Source organism: Trichosurus vulpecula, chromosome 3 (genome assembly GCF_011100635.1).
Source record: "Trichosurus vulpecula isolate mTriVul1 chromosome 3, mTriVul1.pri, whole genome shotgun sequence".
Lineage (NCBI taxonomy): Eukaryota > Metazoa > Chordata > Mammalia > Diprotodontia > Phalangeridae > Trichosurus > Trichosurus vulpecula.
Genome location: NC_050575.1, coordinates 53,208,994 through 53,221,945, shown reverse-complemented (window position 1 = coordinate 53,221,945; position 12,952 = coordinate 53,208,994).

Here is a 12,952-nt window from a genome sequence, read left to right as displayed (position 1 = left end):
AGCAGAGACCAGTCTGAGTGGCTTGGACCAACCAGACCAGGAGCTGGGTGGAACGAGCCCTAGCGCCCTGAATCAGTGAGCTACGGCAGTTACGTGACTTCTCAACCCACAAACACCAAAGACAACATAGAAAGTTAGAGGAAAAGCTGCAGGAGTGGAAGGAGTTCACGGTTCGACTTCCAGCCCCGGGGGCAGCGGAGGTGGGGCAGCTAAAGCTGCTGTTGCTTCTGGACCCAGGCCCACCTGGTGGGAGGAATTAAGTGGCGGATCAGAGCGGGAGTGCACAGCCTGCTGAAGATTTAAGCCCAGTCCGGGTTGGGGGTTCTTGGGTACTGAGCAGTGCTGGTGTGGCAGAGCTGGCACATCCCCCCCAAACGTGGAACACAGAACTCGTTAGTCTACAAGCAGTCATACCCCGCTGAAAAACTCAAGGGTCAAGTTAGTTGGTTGGGAATATGGCCAGGCAGCGAAAACGCGCCCAGATTCAGTCTCAGACTTTGCATTCTTTCTTTGGTGACAAAGAAGACCAAAACATACAGACAGAAGAAGTTAATAAAGTCAAAGAGCCTACAACGGAAACCTCCAAGAAAAACATGAACTGGTCCCAGGCCATGGAAGAGCTCAAAAAGGATTTGGAAGTTAGAGAAGTAGAGGAAAAATTGGGAAGACAAATGAGAAGGATGCGAGAAAACCATGAAAAACAAGTCAATGACTTGCTAAAGGAGACCCAAAAAAATACTGAAAAATACACCGAAGAAAACAACACCTTAAAAAATAGACTAACTCAAATGGCAAAAGATCTCCAAAAAGCCAATGAGGAGAAGAATGCCTTGAAAGGCAGAATTAGCCAAATGGAAAAGGAGGTCCAAAAGACTGCTGAAGAAAATACTACTTTAAAAATTAGATTGGAGCAAGTGGAAGCTAGTGACTTGATGAGAAATCAAGATATTATGAAACACAACCAAAGGAATAAAAAAATGGAAGACAATGTGAAATATCTCCTTGGAAAAACCACTGACCTGGAAAAGAGATCCAGGAGAGATGATTTAAAAATTATTGGACTACCTGAAAGCCATGATCAAAAAAAGAGCCTAGATATCATCTTTCAAGAAATTATCAAGGAGAACTGCCCTGATATTATAGAAGCAGAGAGTAAAATAGAAATTGAAAGAATCCACCATTTCAATAAAGCAGGATGGTTTGGGAAGGAGCAAAATATAGTTACTCTTTCACAACATGAGTATCGTGGAAGGATTATACATAATGATACACATGTGGCCTATGTTGAATTGCCTGACTTCTTAGGGAGGGTGGGTAGGAAGGGAAGAGGGGAGAGAATTTGGAACTCAAAGTTTTAAAAACAAATGTTCAAAAAACAAAAAAAAAGTTTTTGCATGCAACTAGAAAATAAGATACACAGGCAATGGGGTGTAGAAATTTATCTTGCCCTACAAAAAAGGAAGGAAAAAGGGGATGGGAGGAGAGTGTGGTGATAGAGGGGAGGGCTGACTGGGGAATGGGGCAACCAGAATATATGCCATCTTGGAGTGGGGGAGAGGGTAGAAATGGCGAGAAAAATTTGTAATTCAAACTGTTGTGAAAATCAATGCTGAAAACTAAATATGTTAAATAAATTATATTTAAAAAAAAGGCAGAATCAACCAAATGGAAAAGATGATCCAAAAGACCACTGAAGACAATATCACTTTAAAAATTAGATTGGAGCAAGTGTAATCTAGTGACTTTATAGGAAATCAAGATATTGTAAAACAGAATGAAAGGAAGGAAAAAATGGAAGACCATGTGAAATATCTCATTGGAAAAACCACTGACCTGGGAAATAGTTCCAGGAGTGTTTTAACAATCCGGCTAGCAGCTGTTGTGGGGGGTGGGTGAAGACCAACAGAAGCCCAGCAAGAAGAACGCTACCAGCATGCTGCAAAATCACAGATTCTTTTGATCTGCTTTAGTAAGGAAAGCAACGTTAAGGGGTTGACAAGCTTACTTAATTCAGCATGCAAATATCATTCACTTAGTTCAGGGGAAAAAAACCATCACCCTGAACTTCAGAGCAAAATACAAAGTACAAACATCAACAGACAGACCTTGTCTGATTCAAATCCCAACACATAGTTACCAGAGTTTAACAAAGTCCCAACATCCAGGTAACAAGCTGGAGAGCTCTTAGCTACAGATGCCCGGAGTCTCCACATCAGTGCATCAGCACAAGTGAGAGTCCTAAACAAATTACAAACATTAACAGACAGACCAAATACAAATTCATAGTTACCAACATCTAGGTTCAGCCCAGGAGCTCATGACGAGGGCTGGCCTGGAGTCACTCACGCCCCCACTGCTGTGGGTAAGAGCTCCAAAGAATAGAAAACCAACCCTTGGTTCTGTATCTTTTTCAGGGTCAAGGGTGAGTCACACATGCAACTCACCCACATGACCTAGAATCGTCACAAAGAGGCGACTTGAAGCCATGTGGTCTAAAAGCCTCTGATGTCCCAAACATGTCACTCAAACTCATGTGTAAACTAGGCCTCCCCTGAGGCAAGGAGGCACCAAGGACACCCAAATCTAATTAAGCAAACAAAGGCCAAGCTCTTCAAGGGGACTTGGTTGAACTAAGTGCTAAGAGCCCATTTTGCTTACCGACAAAAAGAGAGATAATTTAAAAATTATTGGACTACCTGAAAGCCATGATCAAAAAAGAGCTTAAATATAATCTTTCAAGAAATTATCAAGGAGAACTGCCCTGATATTATAGAAGCAGAGAGTAAAATAGAAATCGAAAGAATCCACCAATCACCTCCTGAAAAAGATCCAAAAAGAAGACTCCTGGGAACATTGTTGCCAAATTCCAGAGGTCCCAGATCAAGCAGAAAATACCGCAAGCAGCCAGAAAGAAACAATTTGAGTATTGTGGAAACACAATCAGGATAACACAAGATCTAGCAGCTTCTACATAAGGGAAAGAAGGGCTTGGAATATGATATTCTGGAGGTCAATGCAGCTAGGATTAAAACTAGGAATCACCTACCCAGCAAAACTGAGTATCATGCTGTATTGGCAACCAAAAATGGGCTCCTTAGCACTTAGTCAACAAGTGCCCTTGACTAGTTTGGCTTTTTTCCCCTGAACTGAATGCTGTTTGTATGTTGGACTGAAGTAAGCTTGTCGGCCCCTTCACCTTGCTTCCCTTGCTTAAGCTGATGGAAAGAACCTGTGCTTTCCCGGTCAACCCCTTCACCTTGCTTAAGCAGATTGAAAGAACCTGTGCTTTCCCCGGCGTACCTTACACCCCCGCAGAAGCTGGATGGTTAAAAGCAGCTCCCGTTGGAGCCAGAGGCTGCTATAGCTATAGCCACAGCCGAAGCAGGAGCTGCCAGTAGCAGAGCTGACCTACGGGAGGAAGCTGAACAAAGACTTCAGGCCAGTGGGTAATCTTTTTACCATAGAGGGGGAAGTATGATTTTGCTTTATGCAATCATGCTTCTCTGTAGCCTCCTGGTTACTCTTTCAAGGCGTACTTATTGGGCCTGGAAGCTTTTGATCAATATATCAAAATGGGGTTGCTGGTTCATGGGTTGGTTACTGTGGAGCCTAAATATATGTTTTGATTCTTTTGCCTTCTACTTTGAGAGTTTCTTATATCCGGCGGTTCCGAACGTTTCAGACATGTTTATGATCCTCTTTGAGATTATAAACTCTGCCCTCCTAATACATTTGGCGACGAGGATGGGATCGCTAGGTATAAGATCTCTATTTAGAAGCAGAACAATTCCAGAGGAAGAGATGAATATCCCAGGATGGGAGGATCCATTTTATTCCTCCCTAGCAAAAGAATTGGCTAAAAAAGCTGGACCCTGTGAAAACTGGGAACCAAGGCTACGGAGAGGAGATCCTAGGGATTTGGAAAAGTGTTTACGAGAAGTTGGGATTCAGTCAGGGGCATCACTATCTAGGCAAAGCTGGATAGTGTTATCAGCCTACCGGCTAGTATATGAAAGATTGAGATTAAGTGAAAGACATGGGGGCACTCCTACCCCACAGGAAGAAGGGGAATCTCAGATAGCAGGAGACCAAACTGACTCAAATGAGAACTTTTCTATTAATGTGGCTAAGAGCAACAGGAGACCAAAAAAGCCCAGAGTGCATTTCAACCCAGCCCAGAAAGAGCCTGACTGCCTGCTTCGTCCTAGCCATGGTGGCAGAGGAAGTGAGTGGGGGGAAAATGAGACAACGTTAGGGGCCGAGGCACAAAACACTACTGGGGTTCAGGATGTCCCTCACACAGAGAATAGGAGATGGTTAAATGATCAGACAAGGGCTCGACCCATACAAAGGAGGAAGACAGAAACCCGAGGTGAAGATTCAGTTACAAGGGAAATTCAGGAAGATTTCTCACCGCAAGAGGTCACAGATATTTTGAGTAGATTCAGCCAAAGAATAGGAGAACCATTGATATCTTGGATGGTAAGACTCAGTGATCAAGGGGCCAGTGGAATATCAGTAGATAGGACAGACTGCATGAGATTCATAGGTATCAGCCATGATCCTCTAGTTCAACAAGCTTTTAGGGAACATCATCAGCAAGGAGATGGTGATAGCAGGACTACTCTGTTGGCATTAGCCGCTGTGGGATGCAATAAGAGATATGCTACTGATTCTATGTGGCCCACTGAGCACAGACCCTGGTATTCACTTAGAGATTGTATCATGAGACTAAAGGAGGAGGTGATGAAGACTGCCATTATGATAGGAACCGCAGACAAATATTACAATGATCCAATGGGACTGCCTCATAGGAATTTAATAATTAGGACAGCTCCCCCTGCTTATAAACAACTAATTTTGAATTTATTACTTGGAGAAGTAGGGAGCCGTCTTACAACAGTGATAAATAAGATTTTACAGTTACATGACTTAGGTGACTGGGGAAGGGATAGATCTCCTCGAGAGAGAAGGGTGAATAACCAGCAAACTTGGCGCCAAAGGAGAGTAACAAGGAAAGAAATGTTTACTGCTCTATTGAGAGCAGGGGTAGGTTTTGAAATGATAGATGGAATTCCAACCAATGAATTATACAGAATGTATAGAGGACTTGATAACACGAGAAATAGGGAAATAAGAACTGCTCCTGCAAGCCCACAAGCCACTCAGACTGAAGGTGACCTTGTGTGATTAACGGATGAAAACTTGTACATCTGGGGAAAGGCTGGGAGGACAATCCTAGTCTCTATCTAGGATGGGATCCTCTTAGTTTAATTTTCCCATTGTGTTTCCTTGTACATCTGGGGAAAGGCTGAGAGGACAATCTTAGTCTCTATCTAGGGTGGGATCCTCTTGGCTTCCTCATTATGTTCCTCTTGAAAAGAAACATTTCCCACCTGAGTTTGGCTCTGATGTTGGATCTTTGCATAACTGAAATCTCAACCAAACTTGAGATGATTTTATTTGAAGAATAATAGTCCATACTTGTCTACTCTTTTTGTCCTTTGTTTTGGCTAACCTTGTTGCTAGTTTTGTTTCCTTTAGGCTTAAGCACCCTGCACTTTCTGGTGACTGCCTAAGCACATAGCATTCTTGGAATTCCTGCCAGCTCGTTAAAGAACTGACCTCTCAAATGGGACTTTTTGGGGGCAGGGCCATCTCTACATCCAATTTCAGCATGAAGAAGCTATGGAAAATGAGATCTTCACCCCTTGCCCCAAGATTTTGAGCCCCAATCGTTCAAGGGGATGGGAATGATGAGAGTGTTCTGTTTACTTATTTTGTGTTATCCTTGCTGTGTTGTTTTATTGTTATGATATTATTGATCCTATGTAATGGATACAAGGATCTAGGGGTGGACATTTGAATTATTAATTATTTTTGGGATGATTGATTGAAGAGATTATCTTGCTGGGACCTAGGGGTGGATCACATTTGAATCATAAACCAATATTTAGGAATGTCACCAAATGATGTTTTGCTTTATTATGAATGATATGTTTTTGTTTCCTTTGTAATTGGATCACAATGTATGTTCTAGGATACATGTCTGATTAGATTATGTATCCTATAACAAGGGGTGGAGAAGTGTATTGGCAACCAAAAATGGGCTCCTTAGCACTTAGTCAACAAGTGCCCTTGACTAGTTTGGCTTTTTTCCCCTGAACTGAATGCTGTTTGTATGTTGGACTGAAGTAAGCTTGTCCGCCCCTTCACCTTGCTTCCCTTGCTTAAGCTGATGGAAAGAACCTGTGCTTTCCCGGTCAACCCCTTCACCTTGCTTAAGCAGATTGAAAGAACCTGTGCTTTCCCCGGCGTACCTTACACCCCCGCAGAAGCTGGATGGTTAAAAGCAGCTCCCGTTGGAGCCAGAGGCTGCTATAGCTATAGCCACAGCCGAAGCAGGAGCTGCCAGTAGCAGAGCTGACCTACGGGAGGAAGCTGAACAAAGACTTCAGGCCAGTGGGTAATCTTTTTACCATAGAGGGGGAAGTATGATTTTGCTTTATGCAATCATGCTTCTCTGTAGCCTCCTGGTTACTCTTTCAAGGCGTACTTATTGGGCCTGGAAGCTTTTGATCAATATATCAAAATGGGGTTGCTGGTTCATGGGTTGGTTACTGTGGAGCCTAAATATATGTTTTGATTCTTTTGCCTTCTACTTTGAGAGTTTCTTATATCCGGCGGTTCCGAACGTTTCAGACATGTTTATGATCCTCTTTGAGATTATAAACTCTGCCCTCCTAATACACATGCTCCAAGGCAAAATATGGATTTTCAGTAAAATAGAGGACTTTCAAGCTTTCTCTTTTTGGGATCTTTTTCAGGATGGAGACAAAGACACAGATAGTAATCATAACTGTGAATGTGAATGGGATGAATTCTCACATAAAATGAAAGCAGATAGCAGAGCAGGTTAAAAACCATAATTCTACAATATGTTGTTTACAAGTAACACATTCGAAGCAGAGGGATACACACAGAGTAAAGGTAAAATGCTGGAGTAGAATATATTATGCTTCAGCTGAAGTAAAAAAAAAAAGCATGGGTAAAAATCCTGATCTCAGACAAAGCAAAAGCAAAAATAGATCTAATTAAAGGAGATACCACAGGGAGTGTCACATGCATTTTGCAGGCTGAATGTAATAATTGTGGCTTAATGACTTGAGGAAGCACACTGTCAAAAGGAAAATAATGTCAGTGAGAGGAAGAAAAGTTTAAGTTTTAGTCCTATGTCTTGATTTCTTTGAGACTTAACCAAGTAAGTTCTTAATAAGTACATTCTGTCTGGCATACATGCACAAAATTAATTTCTGTTGAAATAAAATCCCTTTATGCTGATACAGGAGTTCTGAAAAGTGAAAATAAAACAAAGCATTTAATGTAACAAAATATCTCTTTTAACAATTTTTTTTTTTTTTTACCCAGGAGCACAAAGTTCATTTACTCTGTAGACAATACTGTTCAAAATGCTCAGAGGCATTTATTTGGTCTTTTTTTTTTCAAACATATGGCAAAATGATTTGTCAGAAATATATTTATTCAGGGAAACAAAGATATCAAAGAAAATATTTGAAATAATTTCCAACAAGTTATAGGTAATTAGTATCCACATCAACATAGACTTAGATGTGTGGTTTCATAATTTTAAAAAAATGAAATATTCCACAAATTCTACCTAGAGTTAGTGAACACACTTAATTATTTTGATTCCCCTTAGTACAACAAATGAAAAAAACATACGAATAATTTTAAAGTTTATGATATTATCTCTAATTATTCCAAGTGTATATCCAGGTCCAAGAGCCAAGTCTTCTTTGAGTTGTCTGAGACCCTTTCTGTGAAATGTCCCAAGAGCACTGAAACCAGAATTTTTAATGTATATATATATGTGTGTGTATGTGTATATATATACATACACACATATATGCTGTATACACAAACATACATACATACACATACTCTGGAAAGTAGAGTCGTCTCATTGTCCATCAAAAACTCAATGGTAAAAATGGTGACCACCAGGCATTGGTGGAGCACCAGTAGGTCCAGAAGGCACTTGAAAAGGATTATTAGGAGTAAGATACCTTTAAACCTTTAAATACAGCTGAAAACCGCATTGTTGTTACTGTTGTTTAGTCGTTTTCATCATACCTGATTCTTTGTGACCTTATCTGAGGTTTCCTTGGCAAAGATACTAGAGTCATTTGCCATTTCCTTCCCCAGCTCATTTTACAGATGAAGAAACTGAAACAAATAAGCTTAAGTGACTTCCCCACAGTCACATAGCTAACAAGTGTCTGAGGCCAGATTTGTAGCCAGGAAGATGAGTTTTTCTGACTCTAGGCTCAGCATGCTATCCATTGCATCACCCAGGTGTCCTGAGAACTAGATTACACTATTTTTTTCCTCCTAAGAAGATTCTTAAAGTTTTGAGTACCTAGGGCCCTTCAGATGTCATTTTGTCTTTTCCTTTGCTTGCAGGCAGGCTATCTTCTAAGCATGCCTTGAGGGTGTATGTGTATGGGGGAAGGTGAAGGGGATCAAGGACTAAGTTCTCTCTTTGCTCACTCTTTCTACTGTGCTCATCTCACCCCCTCCTCTCTTTTTCTCTTCTTTCTTCTTTCACCTCTCTCTCTCTCTCTCTCTCTCTCTCTCTCTCTCTCTCCCCCAACTTGTGTGTGTAGTGTGTGTAAAGATGATCAGTAGGATAAATTAGCTAGACAAGTCCCTGAAAGAAATACCCATATATTATCTGTGCAACCATGGTCAAGTCACTTAATCTCTCAATCTTTCAGTGTAACCCTTATAAACCTTCTACAAAAATGTTATAAAGTTCCAGAACTGTATTGGCAGTGGTAGTTTTCCCAAGATTATGAAATGACAGGTCTACTTCTTTTCCCTCCATCCACTGACATATATATACATATATATATATATGTATATATATACATATATATATATGTATATATATATCTTTCAAGATATTAAATTCAACTTTATAAGTCTTCATATTCCCTAACATTCACTTACCAGAAACAAACTGATGAGTCCAGTAGAAAAAATAATGAAGGACAGGAATGGCTGTAGAGAAGAGAGCTGTGGTTAGAGGAGCTTCAGCCAATACTGAGAAATAACAAAGAGACTACCTGGGAATGCAGCAGGGAAACTTTGGATCATACTGCTTCTGGGAAAGAGGTTATTTCAGGGACAAAGGTTGAGTCTTCCTAAAGAAAGTAAATGTGCTATCTCAGATGTGGCTCTGTGTGTGTGTGTGTATGTGTATTGAGAGGGTGAGGCTAGGAACTTTGGACTCATGTCACAAAATTCCATTCTTTGCCAATTTAATTTTCCACCAGAGTAGATAAAAATGTAGCCATAAACATCTATGCTCTCTTAAATTGAATAGTTTCCCTCTATTTTGGCTAAAACAAGCAAACTAAAACAAAAACTATTACCAGACTTGAACACAGAGTATGGTGAGTTTTATCAGTTTTTAGAGAAATACTAGGCAGGAACTGGGGGTTGAAAAAACACTAGTGTGTTCCTCAGAATAACTAAGGTATCTGAGGGTTGGTAGAGAAATGATGAGTATGTGGGTCCTTTTAAAGGGATAAACTCTGACAATAGATGGACAGGGGTGGACCCAACAGGTTGAATCAGGAGGTGATGGAACTGGCACCAAGATTCTCCTGAAATTAAATATTTCTGGACTCTACTTCATCTTTAAACACTAGAGCACTTTGAAACAACACCTCAAGTGAAATTCTAGAGCAGGGGTGGAAGCCTGTGGCCTCAAGGCCTCATGTGGCCCTCTAGGTCCTTAAATGTAGCCCTTCAACTGGATTAAACTTCACAGAACAAATCCCCTTAATAAAAGTATTTGTTCCATAAAACATGGACTCAGTCAAAAGGCCACATGCAAGGACTAGAAGGCAACATTGAGTCTGCAGTTTCCCCACCACTATTCTAGAGTAACAGAGCCAACAGAGGGTCAGATTGAGACATTTCTCCCAGTCCAAGAAAAGGTAGGTCAGAAGGAGAGGTCTGTGACCTAAGGATGGAGGTTGTTCCAGAGCCCAGGTGGTGGCAATACCACTTGTGACCTTTGAATGCACACACAGTAGCAGCAACAGCTTCAAGATGTCTCAGCCCAGAGATGGTAAGGAATCAGGCAACTGGTCAGAAAGGAATTAAAGGGTATACCTATGCTAACATTAGGTTCATGACCACGTGCTGTCTGGCAGTTCCATTACTCAAGATTGCTGCTGGGTCATAGTTCAAGGGAGCAGAGGAGTACTTTGTACCAAGGGATCAGGGGACCTTAGGCACAGCATTGCTTGTGACTGTAGGGAATCAGAGGCCTTTCTTGGCTAAGGATCAGAGCACAGATCAGGAGAGCAGTGATAACACCTCTCCCCAGATCACATGACCTAGAAATCACCAAAAACATCAAAACCCCTAGAACTAACTAAAAATAACAGTACAAAAATGCCTGAAGATTGGAACAGTGCCCTTCTCCCCATCCCCTGCTGGGAACAAAGCTTAACTTCAACATAAATTCAAAGACAATAAACAGCCTGGGAAAATGAGGGGGATAAAAAAGCAACCTAATTAAAAATCTACTATGAAGATAAGGAAGATCAAGAGATAAACTCAGAAGACAATGTCAAAACATCTAAAAGCAAAGTGTCAATTAAAATGTAAATTGAACACAATCCCAACAAGAATTTCTAAAGAAACTAAAAGATTACTTTGAAAATCATTTAACAGTATAGAGCAAAAACTGAGGAAAGAAATGAGAGTGAAGCAAAAAAATTGCAAAAAGGCAGTTAACAGCGTCGTAAATAGAGGCACAGAAAATACTAGAGAAAGCAACAATTTAAAAAATAGAATTGGTCAGATGGAAAAAAGAGACATAAAAATTCCCTAATGAATTTATCCATAAAAAGCAGAATTGACCAAATGGGAAAAAAGAGGTAGAAAATAACTCCTTTAATAGAGGAAGAAAATAATTCCTTTAAACTTAGAATTGGGCAGACGAGGAAGCTAATGACTACATGAGACATAAAAAACAATAAAACAAAGTATACAAAGAATAAAATAGAGGAAAATGGGAAATGACCCATCAGATAAACAACTCAGGTGGAATAAAAGATCGGAGATAATTTAAGAATCATTGGACTAACTGAAAATCACGTTCAAGGACTGAGCCTACACATATTTTAAGAAAGAAAGACTTTCCCAGTATCCTAGAAAAAGAAGGTAAAATTAAAATTGAAAGAATTCACTGATAACCTCTTGACAAAGATCCCAAATTAAAAACTCCCAGGAATATTATTTCCAAATTCCAGAGCTTTTAGGTCAAACAGCAAATATCTCAATTTTCCAGAAAGAAATCATTCACATACTAGGGAACAGCACTCAGGAAAACACAAGATTTAACAGCTACTATGTTAAAGGGATGAAGTATTTGGAATATGATATTCTGGAAGTCAAAGAAGCTGGGATTACAGCCAAGAGTGATTGACCCAACAAAACTAATAATAAGCAGAAAATGGAAATTTTGGGGGGCAGAGCCAACATGGCGGCTGGAAAGCAGGGACTTGTGTGAGCTCCCCGCCAGGTCCCTCCAAAAACCTATAAAAATGGCTCTGAACAAATTCTAGAACTGCAGAACCCACAAAATAGCAGAGGGAAGCAGGGATCCAACCCAGGACAGACTGGATGGTCGCTGGATGAGGCCTATCATGCACAGAGGGGATCCCAGGGTGGGTGGCGGCAGGACCACCCAGACCAGGAGCTAGGCAGAACAGGCCCTAGCACCCTGATTCAGTGAGCTGTGGCAGTTACCAGACTTCTCAACCCACAAACACCAAAGACAACAGAGAAGTTTACTGGGAAAAGCTGCTGGGAAAGAGTGAAAGGAGTTCAAGGTGCAGCCACCACTCTGGGGCCAGCAGAAGAGGTGCAGCTACAGAACTACAGCTGCCATTGCTTCCAGCCCAAGGCCCACCTGGTGGGAGGAATTAAGTGGCTGATCAGAGGAGGAGTGCAGAGCCTGCTGAAGATCTGAGTCAGGTCCAGGCTGGTTGTTCTTGGGGAAGGAAGAGTGCTGGTGTGGCAGAGCTGGCTGTATAGAAATAGCTCTGAAATCAATGGCGCATCCTCTCAAACTTGGAACAAAGTACTCTTTACTCTACAAGCAGTCATACCCTGACAAAAAACTCAAGGGTCAAGTAAGTTGGCTGGGAACATGACCAGGCAGCAAAAATGGACTCAGATTCAGTCTCAGACTTTGGAATCTTTCTTTAGTGACATAGAAGACCAAAACATACAGCCAGAAGAAGTCAACAAAGTCAAAGAGCCTACATCAAAAGCCTCCAAGAAAAACATGAACTGGTCTCAGGCCATGGAAGAGCTCAAAAAGGATTTGGAAAAGCAAGTTAGAGAAGTAGAGGAAAAATTGGGATGAGAAATGAGAATGATGCAAGAAAACCATGAAAAACAAGTCAATGACTTGCTAAAGGAGACCCAAAAAAAAATACTGAAAAAAATATTGAAGAAAACAACACCTTAAAAAATAGACTAATTCAAATGGCAAAAGAGCTCCAAAAAGGCAATGAGGAGAAGAATGCCTTGAAAGGCAGAATTACCCAAATGGAAAAGGAGGTCAAAAAGTCCACTGAAGAAAATGCTAATTTAAAAATTAGATTGGAGCAAGTGGAAGCTAGTGACTTGAGGAGAAATCAAGATATTATGAAACAGAACCAAAGGAATGAAAAAGTGGAAGACAATGTGAAATATTTCCTTGGAAAAACCACTAACCTGGAAAATAGATCCAGGAGAGATAATTTAAAAATTATTGGACTACCTGAAAGCCATGATCAAAAAAAGAGCCTAGATATCATCTTTCAAGGAATTATCAAGGAGAACTGCCCTGATATTCTAG